At 35.3% G+C, this 21425-nt stretch overlaps 1 pseudogene; it reads left to right on the top strand.

Moving 5' to 3' along the window:
• Nucleotides 1-5489: 5489 nt before the first annotated feature.
• On the top strand, nt 5490-12099 carry LOC120178965 (annotated as a pseudogene).
• The last annotated feature ends 9326 nt before the right edge of the window (nt 12100-21425 follow it).

Raw genomic sequence — 21425 nt, 5'->3', positions numbered from 1 at the left:
GTATATATAGATATATGGATCCCCAAAACTACGTAGTTTTTAGGAGTTAGTGTTTCATCCTTATGGGTGTATGGGTAAATAGCTCAAGAAAGTCTTTGTTCTTGGAGTTTTTATATATTAGTCCTTGATTAAAACTGTTATGCTTTTAACTTTTGTCCTCTATTTTTTCGCGTGCTCGTTATAGTCACCGTGAGCCATTTACTTTTGTTTATTTCAATTTGACATGTGATTCTGAATGCTTCCATTTTAGTCCCGTATTTTTTATTATCTTATCTCAATTCCGTGTTATTTCCTTTAATATATTTTTACTTGCCCTTTTATTTTCGGTTGATTTTAATTTTGTTTAAATGCATGGTTTTTTTTTACTTGCTTTCCTTTTTGGTTTATTTGCATTTTTTGTAAATTATTGTATTTGATAATATTCATGAACATTTAATTTTCCTTAATTTTAGTTATAGATAATGTTTTACCACTTTTTGACCAGGCTTTTCCTTTTTATTAGCTTTCATTACCGTGTTTAATTATTTGAATTTAAGCATTTGGTGAGAATATTCTTTATTGTGTTCATATTACTTGATTCTTAATTTGATTACATTACTGCCGTAAATGTTTAAAATTTTTTATCATAAATTTTATATGCTATATATTATATGTATATTGTAGTATAGTTACCTTATTTTGATATGTTATTTATTATATAATAAATATCTTGTAATATATATATATACACATATATGCATGTGTATTTGAATTTTCTAGATGTATATAATTATTTTTTATCCTAAGTGATAATATATTTATAAATAGATATGAAAATATAGAAAGTTTCTTATATTACTATTTATGAATTTTCAATTTATACCTATATGATATATTGTTATCCTTGCTTACTAAGCGTAATATACTATATTAAATATTTTGTATGTTATTATTTTTATGCATGCTATGTATGTAAATATGTAATTTGGGTGCACATCGGTGTAGGTTCTATTTTAATTTTTGCATGTTGTTTGCATTTTAGTTCATTTTAGTCTTAATTAATCTCGCATGGTATCCTCATAAGAATTGCTTGACTCGAATTGAAATAAATTGAATAAGGGTAATATTCGATCATTTTAAAATTATTAAGAGAACTTTCTAATACGTGAATATTTAATATATTTTAATATATAACATTAAGTATTAATACTAGAACTTACATTTTAGATTTGAGCCCCTATGTTCCTTAATTTTCATAATTTGACATTTTAAGTTAGAAAAAGGCCTTAGATTTACTTTTAGTTAATTAGGACAAATAAAATTTTATTTGATTGCGTTGTTTTTACAAATCTAAGGCACTGTTCACTTATTAAGGAATTAATAGTATATCCTCCGCGATCGTGCTCAGGGGGTGACTACTGGTAATTTCCCAAATAAGTCGACATCTTTTTTTTAAAACCACATCATGTTTTCTAAAAATGAGGCAATGTTCGGTTATTAGACAAAATAGTTGATCTCCCGCATTTACGCTCGGGGGTGAATGCTATTGGTCTCGATAAACAATATCCTTTTCAACTTTGCATCCTTAATAATTTTTAAATTAAATAAAGATCGAATTCAAAATTTCTGATTTTAAATATAGGGTAATCAATTAGGTACCAATTTTGGGCGCTTGTGGGGGTGCTAATCCTTCCCCACGCGTAACCGACTCCCGAACCTGATTTCTGGATTTTGCAGACCTCAAAAACTCGGTATTTTATTAAAATAAAAATATTTTATTAAAATCACCCGGTTTTTATGGTGTTCCAATCTCACCTTAAATGATTGGTGGCGACTCCTCACCTTTTGAAACGATTTTCAAAGAGAAACCCCCCAAGTCGATATCGGTCTTTTCCCTTCGGGAGAAAAACGGTTACGACAGCTTGGCGACTCCGCTGGGGAATTTTGTTTTTTTAAACAAATTGAGAGTCGAGCCACGAGTTGGTTACACTATATTTATTATTTGGAAATTATGAGTTCAATCTTGTTTAATTTATGATTCATTATGTTATTTCAAAAAAAACAAAAAAAAAAGATTTTCTCTCTGATTAATGCTTACATTTCTGTGAAATATTTAGAATTGTTGCATATCATAGCTCTAAACCTGAGCTCAATCCTAGTATACTTAAGTAGAGAGAAACGTCACACCTCATGAGGAGCATTGGGCTTTCTTGTGTGGGTCTGACAAAGTATCTCTGGAAAGCACCCTAAGTTGCCTATCCGGATATCAGTTCGAGGTACGCTTTTAGTGGTGTGATCCCCTGAGCTGAACCCGATTCGCAAGTCTGTAATGGGCCAGAATCGGGGTCAACCTTAGCAGGTTGTAAAGATGGCTTAGGAACCTTTTGTTAGAACCCAACCTCATATAAAGAATTTAGTAAGCCTACCTCGTTAAAGCCATGCAGATAACTTAGAAGAATTAGATCGCATGATGTTAGGATTTTTTATTTTCTTTGATTATTTTGCATTCGATACTTTAAATTTTTACTAATTATTCTTTGATTTTTTTAATTATTCTAATATCACTAACTTATTGCTTTGTTTCTTGATTGCATGTATCATTATCATATCATCATTTATAAACGATATTGATTCCCAGATTACCTAGTTATTATAAAAAAGCTTAAGGCAACAATGTCTTCCGATGGGATTGAGAATGCAATCAATGTTCAGACCTGGTCTGAATACAGACAAACACGGTTCGGGGACAACCTTGCCACTACCGAAGATACAGTTTTTCCAGAAAAGGTAATCATTCGAGTCAGGCAGGCACATTGGGTTGAGTTATCAAGAATTTGGTCCACCTGGGATGATAATGAGAAGACATTGTTCAGAGGGATATACGGCGACATCGTAGAGCTGCTGAGAGTACCAATAAATTCAGTGGTGATTCGAGCCCTTGCCGAATGTTGGAATCCAGCTTACAGATGTTTTACTTTCGGTAAAATAGACATGACCCCTACCTTAGAGGAGTATACGACTTTGCTGAACATTCCGAATATTAGAAGACATTCCATTTACACCAAGGCAATTCGACCTAAAGGGTTCATAGCCAAGATGATCACGTTGACGGGAAAGACCAAGGAGTGGGTTGAAGAGTACATTCGTGATGAAGGGATCTCCTGGGCTCAGCTGAAGAGTTTAATTTACGAGAAAACTCCGTCGAAAAGAAGAAGAGATCACTTCGCACTTGCAGTATATGGTTTGGTAATTTTCCCCAGGAATGAGGATCACTTCGACATCACCTTAATCGATTTCGTCGAAGCTGTCGCTAGAAAGAATCCTGCACCAGCCATCCTTGCAGAAACATTCTTGTCACTGAACCAGTGTAGACGATTAGGGGAGGTCAATTCATCGGATGTGTTTCACTATTACTAGTTTGGTGGTGGAGCCACTCCTGGATAGTCGAGAAAGGCTGGGCTCGGAGACATCAATCAAATTTTTCACCTCTAGTGGATTTCCTCGACAAATGCCAAATCCCAGAGCATCGCAAGAGGAAAGACTGGGTTGAAGCTCTCCGTAACATGAAAGATACTGAGATAGTATGGAAGGCTTATTGGTTACCCAAAGAGGACATACTTTTTAGGTGCGGTAATGATAGTTTTATAATGCTACACGGATTATGGGGAGCTATCGGGTATACTCCGCTAATTGTACTCAGACAGTTTGGTACCCGACAGTTCGTACCAGCTACCCATGGCCTGAAAGAGGCAGAGTTTTCTTTCTCTACTCCGGGTTACCGAGAGCGGATTTCAAAGATCTACGCGGCTTGGCAGAAGCCTCAATGCATGAGCTTCAAGATGATAGAGCCTGTATTCACGCCGGCCTATGAGGTTTGGAGGTCGCAGAGAATTAACAACAACACACCTAAGCCAAATTTAGAGGACCAGTTGACTATGGAGGAGCGATTGAGGAGGCTCCCAACAGAAACAGAGTTGTTAAAAGAGGAAATGCGACTGATGAATTTGAAGAGAGAAAAAGAACAGAGAAGCTTTTCGGAGGAGAAAACAATATGGGAACTTGAAATGATTAAGAAGGACGGAGTGATAAAACAATTGGCCAAAGAGAAAGAAAAGGTCCAGGAGAATTTTGATGCGCTAAACCAAGATTTTCGGGCCTTAGAGAGGAATATGAGAGCCCAAGATCTACATCATACTGCCAAGACCCTAAAGATAAAACTCGATAGGGTAGAAAGAAGCGCAAGAAGAGGCCAAGAAGAAAAGAAACGATCCATACAACACGCTCGGAAACTGAGAGAGCAAAGAGATGAGACTAATAAAGAATTAGCACAAAGGCGAGCACAGATTGAACAACTCAAAGCACAGCTGCTTAGCATCGATGAGACTTTTCGGAACCCTTACAACAGTCTTCAAAAGAAAATGAGATGATAAAGAAGAAGATAGTTGAGTTAGAAGAGCAGGGTTAATCCACTCATCCGCACAAGAGGTAACCATGCAAGAAAACGAGGCCTTAAAAGCCAAGATTACTGAGTTAGAAGTCATAGTGCATAGATCTCATCAGCGAATCCAACAGCTAGAAGAGAGCCGACCATTAACTAATCCAGAGCTTGGAATTGCTCTACGACAGGCTCAGGACACCATTCAAATGCAACATGAAGCAATGGAGAGAGCAGTGGATCAGGCTCGCGATGTAGCTCGCCAAGTTTATGAATTATCTGAAGAAGCGACAGCTTTAAGAGTTTTTGTGATTCCAGAATCAGAGGAAGAACGCCGCATCATCGGATGATGATAGAGCTCGAGAGATTAGGGAATAGGGCAAGATTCTATGTTTAGTAATCATGTCGATATAATCTCTTTGCCTAAGTGCTTAGACGTTGTGTGTTGTTGAGTACTTTTTATATAAACTAAGTTATTTTGGAATCAATATCGGTTGCATTTGCATTAGCATTTTCATATGTTTTTTTTTTCTAAATTTTTAAATCTTAATGATTACATTATAACAATTCATTCATTAAAATTCACCAAATAATAAAATACAATTTCCAATCATTTGTAGTTATTCTGGCATACACCTCACACCCATACGGTACTCGTCAATCAACCAAGAAAATGGATGACAAGATCGCACAAATTGAAAAAACTCAAGCTGAAATGCAAGAGAATTTAAAGAAAGCGCAAGAGGATATGCGCGAACAGATGATGAAGGCTCAAGACGACATGATGGCAAAGTTGATTAGTTTGCTACAAGGAAATAGTATAATCCGAGAAGAGACTCCAATTATCAGTCATACTGCCGAAGAACCATTATATCCCCCTGGTTTCACACCACCGCATTTCCATGCACAACAAACCACAACCATCCAACCAAAAAAAATACAAGTAAACCTACCTGGCTCTTCTACAAACCCGCAACCAATTGAAGATGTCCCTGATCTGGATGAGGAAGACAAAAAAGAACAGGATAAGGAGATTAAGAAAGAATGGGAACAAATGAAGCATGAATTCCGAGCTATGAAAGAAGATGCTAGCCTATATGGAATTGACGCCAGAGAGCTAAGTCTGGTCCCTGATTTAGTGTTGCCGCCGAAGTTCAAAGTTCCAGATTTCGAGAAATTTGATGGCACCAGTTGTCCTTCTGCACATATTACCATGTTTTGCAGAAAAATGACAGGCTATGTGGGAAACGATCAGTTATTAATTCATTGTTTTCAAGAAAGCCTGGCAGGATCAGCAATTCGTTGGTACAATCAGCTAAGTCGGGCTAATATTAAATCCTGGAAGGATTTGGCTAAGGCTTTTCTAGAGCAATATAAGCATGTAAATGATGTGAGGCCAAACCGAATTCTGTTACAGAGTATGGAAAAAAGATCCAACGAGAGCTTCAGGCAGTATGCCCAAAGGTGGAGAGATGTGGCTGTGCAAGTTTATCCACCATTAGAGGAGGAAGAAACTAATATGTTCTTTGTAAATACTCTGAGGGCCCCTTTCTTTGGACATCTTATTGGAAATTCGTCCAAGAATTTTGCTGATATAGTTAATGCAGGAGAAATGATTGAGATGGCGATCAAAAGCGGGAAGCTAGACGGGGGAGAATCTAGCCGAAAGCCTCCAGCAAGAAGGAAGGATAATGAGGTCAGTAATGTGAAGAAATATGATTCTAATAACATTACAGTATCTCGACCACAAGCCACTGTATCGTCAGCACTAAATCCTGTCCAGCAAGGGGCGAAAGAACCAAGACAGGAAAGGGAAAGGGTTCAATTTGACCCTATCCCCATGACTTATAAAGAACTATTCCAGATCCTGTATGACAAACATGGTGTCACCTTACCACACTTCTCCAATACAGCCTCCTTACCCAAAATGGTTTGACATCAATGCTCAATGTGAGTATCATGCGGGGGCATCGGGGCATTCAATTGAAAACTGTCTGGCCTTTAAAAAGTTGGTGCAGAGATTAAGACAAAGAAATGTCATCAATTTTGGTGACAGCGAGCAGCCCAATGTGGCTCAGAACCCACTGCCGAACCATGCAGGAACAGGAGTTAATGCTGTTATTGAAGAAAAAGGGAACGAAATCATTACCAAAGTCAAAGAAGTGAAGTCACCCATGCATTGGGTATGGGGGCAAATGGTCAAAATAGGCTGGTTGACCTTTAATGCTAACGAAAATAAGCATGCTTGCCCCTACCACCGTTGCGAGGATCATGTCATTCAAAGTTGTGATGAGTTTAAGGCTTTGGTTCAAAGGCTGATGGATAGTAAAGATATGGAATTTTACCATGAAGCTACGAAAGAGAAAGAGATTGAGATTTGCGCTTCCGAAGGCACATCTAAGGGAGTTTACAATACCAATTGCCCTTTAGTCATCACACCGAAAGCCCAGACTATGGAAAGGTTAATCCCTAAAATAGTGATCACGCCTCCATCGTCTTTCCTTATAAGGACAACAAGCAGGTCCCTTGGAGGTATGGATGCCAATTAAAGAATGTTGAGAGTTCAGAGGCTGCTAAGGAAGAGGTGGACGAGGTAGGTCATTTCACCAGAAGTGGGAGATGTTATTCTTCCAACCAGACCAGTGAACCTGAGAAAAGGATGACCGTTGATAAAGGAAAAAGGGTTGAGATATTATTGAAAAATGATGAGCCGACAATTAATGAGCCTGTAACCGAGAATGATGCTGTAGAGTTTTTAAAATTCTTGAAACATAGCGAATATAGCATTGTTGAACAATTACACAATTGCCAGCTCGTATCTCAATCCTAGCTTTACTATTAAGCTCTGAGGCACATCGAAACGCCTTGTTGAAAATTTTGAATCAGACCTTCGTACCGAAAGATGTACCAGTGGAAAAAATAGACCGACTGGTTGCAAATATTCAGGCGGATAACTTCATCTCTTTCTCTGATGACGAGATCCCGTCCGGAATGATGGGCAATCCCAAAGCCCTGCACATTACCATCCAATGCAAGGGACATGTGTTATCGCGAGTACTAATTGACAACGGCTCTGCCCTGAATGTGATGCCATTAGTAACCTTGAAGAAATTACCAGTCGATAGTACACATGAGAAATTGCCAAAGCATCGTTCGAGCTTTCGACGGAACAAAGAAGGAGGTGCTAGGGAAGATTGATATTCCTTTAACCATAGGCCCATCAACATACGAGGTTGAATTCCTTGTAATGGATATAATGCCCTCCTATAACTGCTTGTTAGGAAGGCCTTGGATCCACCAGGCAGGAGTCGTTCCATCTACTCTGCATCAGAAACTCAAATTTGTAATTGAGGGGAGATTGGTATGCCTTAATGCCGAGGAAGATATCATTGCTTCCATATCTACTACCGCTCCATATGTTGAAGTAGATGAAGATGCAGTCGAGTGCTCTTTCAGAGCCCTGGAATTTATTAATGCCACATTTGTTGCTGAAAGAAAGAAAATTCCAAAGCCTAGGTTATCAAACTGTACCAAAATGGGACTGAAAATGACCCTGGGAAGAGGAGCCAAGGTTGGAAGAGGGCTAGGGAGTCGCTTACAGGGGAATATTAGTCCAGTTTTTCCCGGTTTTAAGCTAGATCGTTTTGGTCTAGGATATCACCCGACCTTAAAGGAAAAATTGAAAATGTTCAAAAGAGCCAGGAAAAGAGGAGAGCCAGGTTAGCCAGAGAGGATATTAAGTGGGAGCCTATGATTTTCCCATCGCTGCGTGACACCTTCATATCAGGGGGCCACATGTTTCAGGGGGACCGATCATCTAAAGAGCCTATTATTGAAAATGCCCTGAGGGATTTGGGTATAAATGTGATATCAGAGGAAGGAATCGAAGATGGAGTGGCTATGGACATTTACCCTGCACCACCAGGCTTTGTGCTAAACAATTGGACTGCAGAAGAATTACCTGTAGTTTACAAAACTATTTCAGAGTAATGCACAAAAACTTTCCCTATTGTCTAAACCTTGAGACAATATATGATCTTCTGTAAGGGGTTAATCTATCTGTTTTTTAATAAATGATGCATTCCTGTTAATTCACGAAATGGCAAACATCATCTATTGCATTTTTTATTTATTTCTTTATTATATATTATTATTTCATTCTATTTTGATATGGGTTAGATCCTCCCGTATTTGTATATGTATATATATCCTCTCGTTCGTTATTCTTTCAGGACCTCCGGTATCAATAGTATGAATGCTGATGACTTTGACCCGAAGATAGATTTCGAGCTGCCCATATGTCAAGGGGAAGTTGAAGGTTATGATAGTGATGAGGGAAGTGACTTACCTTCTGAACTACTAAAAATGGTAGAGAAAGAAGATAAACAAATTCTGCCTCATGAAGAGCCCATTGAGATCTTGAATCTGGGATCAGAGGAAGATAAAAAGGAGATAAAATTGGCACCATCATATCTACTGAGGGACGAAAAAGTCTGATTATGCTGCTCCAAGACTACAAAGATGTGTTTGCTTGGTCGTATGAGGACATGCCAGGTTTAGACACTGAGTTAGTGGTACATAAATTGCCAATAAAGCCTGAATGTAAACCGGTACAACAAAAGCTCAGAAGGATGCGACCTGAAATGCTGCTTAAAATTAAAGAAGAAGTAAAGAAGCAATTCGATGCTGGGTTCCTAAAAGTAGCCAAGTATCCGGAATGGGTAGCGAATGTTGTTCCAGTACCAAAAAAGATGGAAAAGTTCGTATGTGTGTCGACTACAGAGATCTTAATCGAGCCAGTCCGAAAGATAATTTCCCTTTGCCACACATAGACACCCTGGTGGATAATACGGCTGGAAATTTTCTATTTTCATTTATGGATGGTTTTCAGGTTACAATCAAATAAAGATGCATCCAGATGATATGGAAAAGACTACATTTATCACCATGTGGGGCACGTTCTGTTACAAGGTGATGCCGTTTGGGCTGAAGAATGCAGGGGCAACCTATCAAAGGGCCATGGTAACACTATTCCATGACATGATGCATAAGGAAATAGAGGTCTACGTTGATGATATGATTGTTAAAGCTAAAACGGAGGAAGAACACATCGAGAATCTGAGGAAACTCTTCCAAAGATTAAGGAAATGCCAGTTAAAACTCAATCCAAGCAAGTGTACCTTCGGGGTAACATCGGGAAAACTCTTGGGGTTTGTAGTAAGCAAAAAAGGGATTGAAGTGGATCCTGACAAGGTCAAAGCTATTCAGAATTTACCACCCCCACAAACACAAAAAGAAGTTCGAGGATTCCTGGGAAGATTAAACTATATTGCCCGATTTATTTCGCAATTAACCGAGAAGTGTGACCCTATTTTTCGCCTTCTCTGTAAAAATAACCCAGGAGTATGGAATGATGATTGCCAAGGAGCTTTTGAAGCAATAAAAAGATATTTATCGAATGCTCCAGTCTTAATGCCACCAATATCAGGCAAACCATTAATCCTCTACTTGTCAATCTTTGAGAATTCAATGGGGTGTGTATTAGGGCAACATGATCAAACTGAAAAAAGAGAAAGAGCAATCTATTACCTTAGCAAAAAGTTCACTGATTGTGAGGTAAGGTACTCGTCAATAGAAAAGTTGTGTTGTGCTTTAGTTTGGACTACCCGAAGGCTCAGGCAGTATATGTTGTATCACACTACTTGGCTGATATCTAAACTTGATCCTCTGAAATATCTAATGGGTGTACCTGCTTTATCTGGAAGATTGGCTCGTTGGCAAATCTTATTGTCTGAATTTGATATCCAATATGTAAGTCAAAAGCAGTTAAAGGAAGTGTTGTGGCCGATTTCATTGCAAGTAGGGCTTCTGAAGAGTATGAACCACTGAACTTTGATTTTCCAGACGAAGATTTAATGGTTATTTCAACTGAGGAGGCATTTTCCTATAATAATGAACAATGGAAGATGAATTTCGATGGTGCCTCGAATGCCTTGGGGCACGGGATTGGGGCAATTCTCGTCTCACCTGGTGGAAAACACTATCCTTTCACCAGCCGATTGAATTTTGATTGCACAAATAACATGGCCGAGTATGAAGCATGTATTCTGGGTCTTAGAGCAGCCATTGAGCGTAAAGTGAAAACACTCAAAGTATACGGGGATTCAGCACTGGTAATTTATCAACTCAGAGGTGAATGGGAAACAAAGGATACGAAGTTGGTGGAATACCGTAAGTTGGTCCTAGAGCTCATTAAAGAATTCGAGAGAGTGACATTCCATTACCTTCCCAGAGAAGAGAATCAAATGGCGGATGCTCTGGCCACTTTGGCAGCAGCCTACAAAGTCAATGAATATTCAAGCATGATGCCTATTACGATGCAAGCTACGGGTATCCAGCCCATTGCTATAGCATAGAAGATGAAAATGATGTAAATCCTTGGTATTACGACATCATGCAATATATTAAATATCAAAGCTACCCTGAGCATGCCACTGAGAATGACAAAAGAACTATTCGAAGAATGGCGGTAGGGTATGTGCTTGATGGTGATATCTTGTACAAGAAGAGTCATAGTCAGGTCTTGTTGCGATGTGTGGATGCCAAAGAAGCCAGAACGATTATTGAAGAAGTGCATGAAGGAGTATGTGGTACTCATGCTAATGGACACGCAATGGCTAAACAAATAATGAGATTTGGATATTATTGGTCAACCCTGGAAACTGATTGTATCAATTTCTCCAGAAAATGTCACAAATGCCAGATTTATGGAGATAAACTCCACACCCCTCCTCATCCATTGCACGTAATGACTGCTCCATGGCCATTCTCTATGTGGGGCATGGATGTCATTGGGCAAATTTTACCCAAAGCTTCTAATGGCCATCGTTTTATATTCGTGGCAATAGACTACTTCACTAAGTGGGTAAAAGCGGCCTCCTATGCAAATGTCACTCAGTCAACAGTTTGCAAGTTCCTGAAGAGAGAAATTATTTGTCGGTATGGGCTACCAGAAAGGATCATCACCGATAATGCCTTGAATTTAAACAATAAGATGATGGAGTCAGTATGTAAACATTTCCAGATTAAACATCATAATTCCACCACTTATCGCCCAAAGATGAATGGAGCGGTAGAGGCAGCTAATAAGAACATCAAGAGGCTCATACAGAAAATGACTGAGACTTATAGAGACTGGCATGAGAAGCTACCATTCGCTCTGTTTGCTTATCGAACTTCAGTAAGGACGTCCACTGGAGCAACTCCATTTTCTTTAGTTTATGGCATGGAGGCTGTGTTACCCATTGAGGTCGAGATTCCGTCACTACGAGTGCTGTCAGAGGTTAAGTTAGATGAAGCAGAATGGGTGCAAGCTAGGTATGATCAGTTGAACCTGATTGAGGAAAAAGATTAAAAGCTATCTGTTATGGGCAAATGTACCAGAAACGTATGATAAGGGCACATAATAAAAAGGTTCGTCCACGAGAGTTTCAAGAAGGAGACTTGGTGCTAAAAAAGATTTTGTCAATTCAGAAAGACTTTCGAGGAAATGGATGCCAAATTGGGAAGGACCTTATGTCGTAAAGAGGGCCTTTTCTGGAGGAGCTTTGATCCTCACCGAGATGGATGGACCAGAGTTACCTAACCCTGTGAATGCTGATGTAGTCAAGAAGTATTTCGCTTGAAAAAAAAATGAAAAAGACAAAAAATGAAAAATGAAAGAAAGAAAAAAAAGAAAAGAAAAAATAAAAGGAGGGTTCAAGATGAAAACCCGTAAAGGACGTCTTGTAACCAGAAAAGGTCTCAGGTTGAAAACCCGTAAAGGGCGGCTTGAGAATTGTGTAAATTCAGAATTCGTGCATGGTGGAGCTGAATTAGTTGGGTAACCAGAAAGTAAATGAGATTCAAACACTGGCTTATGGCATTCAACAGTCGGGAATTTGGCAGTATTGGGGGAACTTCACACCCTTACGCATTACCATAATCCTCAAGATCTCCTTGACAGAAGCTACACTCGGGTCCTTTTACGGCGTGCCATTTCAAAAGCATTCATACTATTAATGTCTGATGACGCCTACTGTGTTTCCTTTTGATTATTCCAGTTAAAAGTTTGTCATGTATTTATCTAAAAACTCTTTATTTATAAATAAAAATATGTTTTTAACCGCATTGCAAGCATCCTGATTAAAAATAAAAACATATAGATTAGCTCGGGAAACATGAGATCATTGTGCATTATTGTACAAAAAGTTTTGGAAAATACAGATATTCTGAAGCCGAAAATGGTTTTAGCATAAGGCTTATGCAATGTTAGACCATAAGAAGTTAAAGCCTTGGGATATACGCGAATGCTTAACAATTGAGGATAACCCAAGAGGTTTTGTCACTAATTAAATAGTGGGTCATGAGAAGCACATGGGTTCAAAGAGTAAAGAGAATCAGAGTCAGGCTCAACCAAAGAGTGCCCAATCAGGGTTTTCGATTGAGATAAACTGCTGTTGATTTTTCGTGCCCAAATCAGTCTGAAGTACAAAGCCATTAACAAAAGAAAATTCTCGTTTGAAAAGAAAATACCCTCAAAATAATTGCATCATTGCACACATTTTAGGCATAAACATGATCATGACATAAAATGCATAATAATGAGTGCTTGCAGATTCTCCTAAAAGAAATGGCAAAGATGTAAAGACCCAACAAAGAAATAACCAATTAGAATTTCCATGTTTGGTCGTGGCAATACAAGCTTCCGCAAGAGAAATTTCTTCCAAAACTTATCTTCCCAAGATTTTCAGGTATGATGTTTTCGAATCCTCAAACACATATTAACAAAGGTTAATGTTTAATTTTTAGGTTCGATCCCGATTTAATGGATCAACTCCCCCAGATCTGATATTCCCTTCAGAGTAAGTGGAACAGGTCTCTCTTCTCCAAGATTTGATATTCCCTTTAGAGTAAGTGGAATAAGTCTGCCAGATCTGATATTCCCTTCAGAGTAAGCGGAACAGGTCTCTCTTCTCAAAGATTTGATATTCCCTTCAGAGTAAGTGGAACAAATCTATCTTCTCCAAGATCTGATATTTCCTTCAGAGTAAGCGGAACAGGTCTCTCTTCTCAAAGATTTGATATTCCCTTCAGAGTAAGTGGAACAAATCTATCTTCTCCAAGATCTGATATTTCCTTCAGAGTAAGCGGAACAGGTCTCTCTTCTCCAAGATTTGATATTCCCTTCAGAGTAAGTGGAACAAGTCTACCAGATCTGACATTCCCTTCAGAGTAAGTGGAACAGGTCTCTTTTTCCATGATTTGATATTCCCTTCAGAAGAAGCGGAACATATCTCTTTTTTCCAAGGTTTGGTATTCCCTGTGACAGCGGAACAAGTCTACCCTGATTCAATCTTCCCTGAAGAACAGTGAAATGGATCGACATCCCCAGATCTGATATTTCCTGAGTGGTAGCGGAACATATTCCTTATCATATTTCAAACCATGAAGTTGACCAGGCGAAAAATGCATTGTCTCTTCGTCTTTGCCCTATTCTTGTCGACACAAGAATGAGCAAAGAGGGGCAACTGTAGACACCTCATTTTTCCACCATGCTCCACTACAAGCATTATCTCCACCACCCCTAATTAAATATCATCTTTTATTATTCCCACCATGTACCCATGCTTTTCTCCACGCCAAATACCACCAATGTGCTAATGCAACCTCCACTCATATGCAAATTAGCACCAAATCAGCACCAATTCAGCCACCCACTAAAACAATAAAAAATAAAGAACCTAATCCTCCATTACTCGACAATCAGTGGAAAATACACTACACAGTAACCATAAAAGCATGGAACCCATTCGAACAGAAAGGGGGCTCTCGATTTTTCGATAGAAAGAACAGTAGGGGGCTTGGTCAGAAGAAAAATAGTTTGGGGGAATTTTCATTTTCTCAGAGGCTTATATATGTAACAGGGGAAAAATCACCAACACAGAAGCAATCGGGGTTCAGTTTTTCTGTATTTTTAAGAAGAGAAAACAAAGCAATAAAAGATCAAAGTTAAAGGTATTTTTGTAGTTTTATTTGTTTATATTTTTTACTGTAAATTTCTAAAGAAAATAAATAAAAAAATATTCAAAAAACGATAGAAAAAATTAAGAAAAAAAACTCATCTCGGATTTAAGGCTCTCACTAACGACCAAGCTTCGTCGGAGCGTTCGAGATACATTCTTTATTATTAGGTTGCGGTTTGGAGGGGTTTGGAAGGTTTAAAAGTTTGATTTAGAGAAAATAAAGTTTTAGGGTCGATATTTCGATTGTTTCGAAGGAGAACGAACCCTCGTTGGGGCAGCATAGGGTAGTGGCCATGGTTGTTCATGGCCACCGGTTGGATTTACATGGAAATAAAGAAACAAAAAAAAAATTGAAATGGGGAAGAAGGAGAGGCTGCCGCATATTATAGAAAGAATGGGGAATTAGGTTTAGTGTTATAATAGTATATATATAGATATATGGGATCCCCAAAACTACGTAGTTTTTAGGAGTTAGTGTTTCATCCTTATGGGTGTATGGGTAAATAGCTCAAGAAAGTCTTTGTTCTTGGAGTTTTTATATATTAGTCCTTGATTAAAACTGTTATGCTTTTAACTTTTGTCCTCTATTTTTTCGCGTGCTCGTTATAGTCACCGTGAGCCATTTACTTTTGTTTATTTCAATTTTGACATGTGATTCTGAATGCTTCCATTTTAGTCCCCGTATTTTTTATTATCTTATCTCAATTCCGTGTTATTTCCTTTAATATATTTTTACTTGCCCTTTTATTTTCGGTTGATTTTAATTTTGTTTAAATGCATGGTTTTTTTTTACTTGCTTTCCTTTTTGGTTTATTTGCATTTTTTGTAAATTATTGTATTTGATAATATTCATGAACATTTTAATTTTCCTTAATTTTAGTTATAGATAATGTTTTACCACTTTTTGACCAAGGCTTTTCCTTTTTATTAGCTTTCATTACCGTGTTTAATTATTTGAATTTAAGCATTTGGTGAGAATATTCTTTATTGTGTTCATATTACTTGATTCTTAATTTGATTACATTACTGCCGTAAATGTTTAAAATTTTTATATCATAAATTTTATATGCTATATATTATATGTATATATTGTAGTATAGTTTACCTTATTTTGATATGTTATTTTATTATATAATAAATATCTTGTAATATATATATATATATACACATATATGCATGTGTATTTTGAATTTTCTAGATGTAATATAATTATTTTTTTATCCTAAGTTGATAATATATATTTATAAATAGATATGAAAATATAGAAAGTTTCTTATATTACTATTTATGAATTTTCAATTTATACCTATATGATATATTGTTAATCCTTGCTTACTAAGCGTAATATACTATATTAAATATTTTGTATGTTATTATTTTTATGCATGCTATGTATGTAAATATGTAATTTGGGTGCACATCGGTGTAGGTTCTATTTTAATTTTTGCATGTTGTTTGCATTTTAGTTCATTTTAGTCTTAATTAATCTCGCATGGTATCCTCATAAGAATTGCTTGACTCGAATTGAAATAAATTGAATAAGGGTAATATTCGATCATTTTAAAATTATTAAGAGAAACTTTCTAATACGTGAATATTTAATATATTTTAATATATAACATTAAGTATTAATACTAGAACTTACATTTTAGATTTGAGCCCCTATGTTCCTTAATTTTCATAATTTGACATTTTAAGTTAGAAAAAGGCCTTAGATTTACTTTTAGTTAATTAGGACAAATAAAATTTTATTTGATTGCGTTGTTTTTACAAATCTAAGGCACTGTTCACTTATTAAGGAATTAATAGTATATCCTCCGCGATCGTGCTCAGGGGGTGACTACTGGTAATTTCCCAAATAAGTCGACATCTTTTTTTTAAAACCACATCATGTTTTCTAAAAATGAGGCAATGTTCGGTTATTAGACAAAATAGTTGATCTCCCGCATTTACGCTCGGGGGTGAATGCTATTGGTCTCGATAAACAATATCCTTTTCAACTTTGCATCCTTAATAATTTTTAAATTAAATAAAGATCGAATTCAAAATTTCTGATTTTAAATATAGGGTAATCAATTAGGTACCAATTTTGGGCGCTTGTGGGGGTGCTAATCCTTCCCCACGCGTAACCGACTCCCGAACCTGATTTCTGGATTTTGCAGACCTCAAAAACTCGGTATTTTATTAAAATAAAAATATTTTATTAAAATCACCCGGTTTTTATGGTGTTCCAATCTCACCTTAAATGATTGGTGGCGACTCCTCACCTTTTGAAACGATTTTCAAAGAGAAACCCCCCAAGTCGATATCGGTCTTTTCCCTTCGGGAGAAAAACGGTTACGACAAGGGGAATAAGTGAAATATTGATAGGAAGGTATTAATTAGATTTCAAGATTAAATTTAACTTGTCATTAGTAGAATTAAGGAATATAAAATGATAGAATTGAATTTAGAACATGTTGAAAATTGAGTTTAATTCTTGAATTCCATGTGTTGTATAGGATTTTGAGGTTTAAGATGTGATAAATGGGTATTAATGGGGTTAAGCATGTGTATGTGAGTTAAGAATATGCTAGGGGATGAAACATGAAGTATTTAAGTGGATTTGGGGTGATTTTCGAGCTTAAAAGTGAATTATGGGCAAGGTATCGATACCCATTCATCAGGTACCGATACCTCAAGAGTAAAAATTCATGAAGACATTCAAAGGGTACATATACCTTAAGGAATCGATGCCCCCTTAAAATGAAAAATTATCGAATGTAATTTGGGTATCGATACCTAGGTAGTGTACCAATACCTCTGTGAAGGGATGTACCGATACCCTATAGAGGTACTGATACCCTGGCGAGAGAAAATTGGGATTTACTCTTTCTTATAGCTTAAGAAATTAAGGATTTAATTATAGTATTTGGAAAGTTGATACGTATATATGATTGTGTAGATATCAAGCAAGTTTCGAAACGATCACCGAATTAGGATTCGATTCAAAGAAGAAAATCATAGAGGTTGATTTGGAAACTAAGTGAGGCTAAGGTGAGTGCATACTAGTTAGTATATGATGATAGATGGAAATAAGACTTGCGATAAGTCTATTTCCTATGTTAGAATGCATGAATTATGATTATAAGTATGTGAATGATATGATTTGTGTGAATGCATGATTATATGTGTTGATATGTTCTTGTATGTAATGATATGATGATATGTTATAAGATATGTGACAAGATATGTGTAATACATGAAAAGGTGATATAAGTTGTGTAATAAACCATGTGAACTGATATAAATAATTAGGAGAATAAATGGAAAAGTGAGATAAAATAAGTAGTATTTACTTATAAGGTAAAAGGAGATTATATAAATAAATAGTATTGATAGGGCACATAAGACTACATGTCTATGTTTTAATGTAATAAAGTGAAATAAGTCCAATGATATTGAAGTATGTGAATATAGTATATGTGATATGCAATATGTGACAATAAGATATGAGTTATATGAAAAAACTATGATTCAAAGTTATGTGATTTCATGATCACAAAAGATAAGTTATGCGATGTGAATGATATGATGAAAGCTATGAGCATATGAGATATGACTATGTGAATATGTGAAACCATATAAAAGAGAATGCCCATGTTAAGTGTCAGGAGAGCTAGAGGTATAGTTGGCATGCCAAGAGTCGAGGGTTACCTATGTCTTTCGAGACATATGGATAGTTTACCTATGTCCTTCGGGGAATATGGACATGATTACCTATGTCCTTCGGGGCATATGGACAGGATTACCTATGTCCTTCGGGATATATGAACATTTACCTATGTTCTTTGGAACATATGGATAGGTCCTTCGGGACACAGATTTCACATGCCACTCAATGGACCTTTATACGAGCTGTGGTGACAACATATGTGCACAACCTCAATGTACTCGCATATCTTTAGTTCTCACATGTGTACATGGGATAACAAAGAGATAACAATAAACATATTATATGTGAAATACATGTTTTTGTGATATGAATTGTATTATATGATTTATATGATGATGTGTGTATTGTTTGGTTAAAAATGATAGGTACAAGAGGATATGATTAAAAGATATAAATGATAAATTATATTGATAGCGGGATAAGGTTAATGATGAAAGTGATGAGTGATGTGTACATTTGATTATATAGATTGTTATATTGGTTCGTGTGATAGCATGATATGATATGTTTCTACATGGTTAAGTAGTTAGAGTTTTCTTTATAAGTTTAATGGCTCACTAAGTCATTGACTTAGCATGTGAGTGTTTCGCACGTAGGTTCCGGAAAGCGAGAAGAGAAGCTAAGAGGAGCAAGACAGGTCAGATTCTCCTTTCCACAGATCAGATCAGAAGTATAGTTGAGTATATGTATTTTGTTATTTAGAGTGTAGTTAGCATGTAGTCTAAAGATGTAAATTGTATAAGCTCTAATATGTTTTGTAAATCAATTGATTTTAAATGAAGTAAAAGTAAGCAGTTTCGTGAATTGTGAATTTGAAATTTTAGTCATTTTGCAAAGAAAAATGTTTGAAAAGTCAATGTGACACCTCAGACTCGTATCTGGGTCGGTTACGAGTTGGGGGGTGTTACAATGTATGAAAGCCTAATTTAAGGTTAAAAATGATGAAAATGGACTCAATTGAAAATATGATAAAGAAAACTTAAAATGTTATATTTTTCATAGAATTTTTATTGAACCGGAAATTTTACAAATATTTTTAATTGTCAGTCGAAAATATTATGAAGAATGTAACATTTTATGTTTAATCGAAAATATTATGAAGAATATAATATTTTAGGTTGTTATTAACCTAAAATATCATTTTTTTTAAATTATATTTTCAATTGTATTTATTTTCATAATTTTTTAATCTTAAATTAAATGTTTCCCTATTGTAGGATTCATATTCTTACATAAAAAACCCTAGATTCTGCTTAGCCGCTACAATTTCAAGTTGACGGAACCAGACAAAAATTGGCAACATTTGACTTGGAGTGGCCGTGGAGAACAGAGAGCACTATCTCTACTCTACAGTATTTTTATCTCTACTCTAAAGATGAAACAATAATTCATCTCCAGCATTATCTCTACATTATCACCAACTCTACTTTATTCACAATATTTAACTATTATAATATTGATTTTTTAAATATAAAATAAAACATATACATTTCTAATAAATATCAAGATAAAAAGCATAAATAAAACATTCACAAATAACATTGCGAAAATACAAATAAATAAAAAAATTACGATTCATAATAATAATGTGAAAAAACATAAGTTACATAATTATATATTTTAATTCTCCAAATTAGAATATTCATTTTACAAATTAACAAAAAAAAGAAAATAACAAAAGAAAATACAAAACAAAAAAAATCAGAAAAATAAAAAAATAACACATCTACAGTGTAAGTGTGCATTGTAACCCGACGTCACAATCCAGCATAACAATAACGATAGTCTGGAGCATAGAATCAGAGTTAAGATTAACTCCGGACCAGCCATGCGCAGAGAAGTTCTTAGACTCTTATTTTGTCTTTAAAGTTTTAAAGGGATAATAGCGTGAAAGTGCCTCGAAGTATGGCAGATCTTATATGATCTTTATAAATATCCAATTAGATGGTTAATTATTAGAATCTAACACTTACCATTAACGACAATCTCTCCTGCCACAATTCCACATGGCACCGTATAACGTATCAAAATAAATAATAATAATAGTAATTTTTAGAAAGGTTTGACAAGTGGCATGACACCATGTTGCCATTTTGTCAAGAGAATATCTTAAATTAGTCTTTTAAAAATAAAAAAAACTTGGTTTTAAAAATAATTAGTTTTATCTTTTCACAAGTTTAATTTTTCCATTTAAGTAATTTTAAGTATTTTCATATATTATTTTTTTCTGAATAGTAAGCATTTTAAAATATAATTAATTTAATAAATAATTTTTTTCATATTTATATTTTCATATTTATTTTAATTTTTATAAATCCCTTTAAGATCATAGATAACTTATTTTAAAAAAATATATGTATGAAACATTTTCTTTTTAAAAAATAAATTAAGATAAAAAAAACCTAGATATTTTTTCACAAAAAAATTAAGATCATCTCTCTTTTTTATTATTGGTTAATTCTTGACGGTATCAATTTTTGTGTTAGTTTTCATCATCAATATTTCTATTTTTTTAATTTCTTATATCACATTTTTTTTAGTTTTTGATAATTTTATCTTTATGACATATTTTCCTCTACTTTTACAGTAAGTTTTCGATTGTTTGATCGTTGTTTTAGTTTATTTTTTTATCAGAGTTTAATTTGACATTGTCACTATTGATCAAGATGACACTTATTTGTTATCATGTTGATCTTCTCTACTTTGGACCCTCGAATTGGATTTGGATATGTGATTTACATTCGTGAACCTTTACTTTGCTCGATTCCAATTTTGATTTTTCGTTTGTTCGTGATCTTTCAGAAGCTTTATCCTCTTTTACGGTTTGTTTGTTGATGTGGTTAGATCTATTCATATCTATCTTTGTTTGAATTTATTAGTTAAATTTTTAACATTTTCCTTATATGGTTATTATGTGATTTTAAGAAGTTAGTTTTTATGTTAATAGGTAATAAAAAATGTTTTAAAGATGTGATTAGTTTAAATTTATAATTTTAAATAAATATTTCATCTTTTTAATAAAACTAATTATTAGCTTGTAAGGTCAAGTTCGAATCCTACCATCGTCACTTTAGGTGAGCAATTTGTAAATTCTATGTAAATCCCAATTAAGTCATAGATATACATTCGTCTTGGTCCGGAGAAGTCACCCCTGACCTAAACTTTTTAGTAAAAAAAATAAAATTAATTATTTTTATCAAAATTTTTAATCTCTTTATATTCAAAAAATTAT

This window comes from Hibiscus syriacus, unplaced genomic scaffold (assembly GCF_006381635.1).
Source record: "Hibiscus syriacus cultivar Baekdansim isolate YM2019G1 unplaced genomic scaffold, ASM638163v2 tig00112383_pilon, whole genome shotgun sequence".
In the NCBI taxonomy this organism is placed as follows: Eukaryota; Viridiplantae; Streptophyta; class Magnoliopsida; order Malvales; family Malvaceae; genus Hibiscus; species Hibiscus syriacus.
This window is presented reverse-complemented; position numbering and strand designations above follow the sequence as displayed.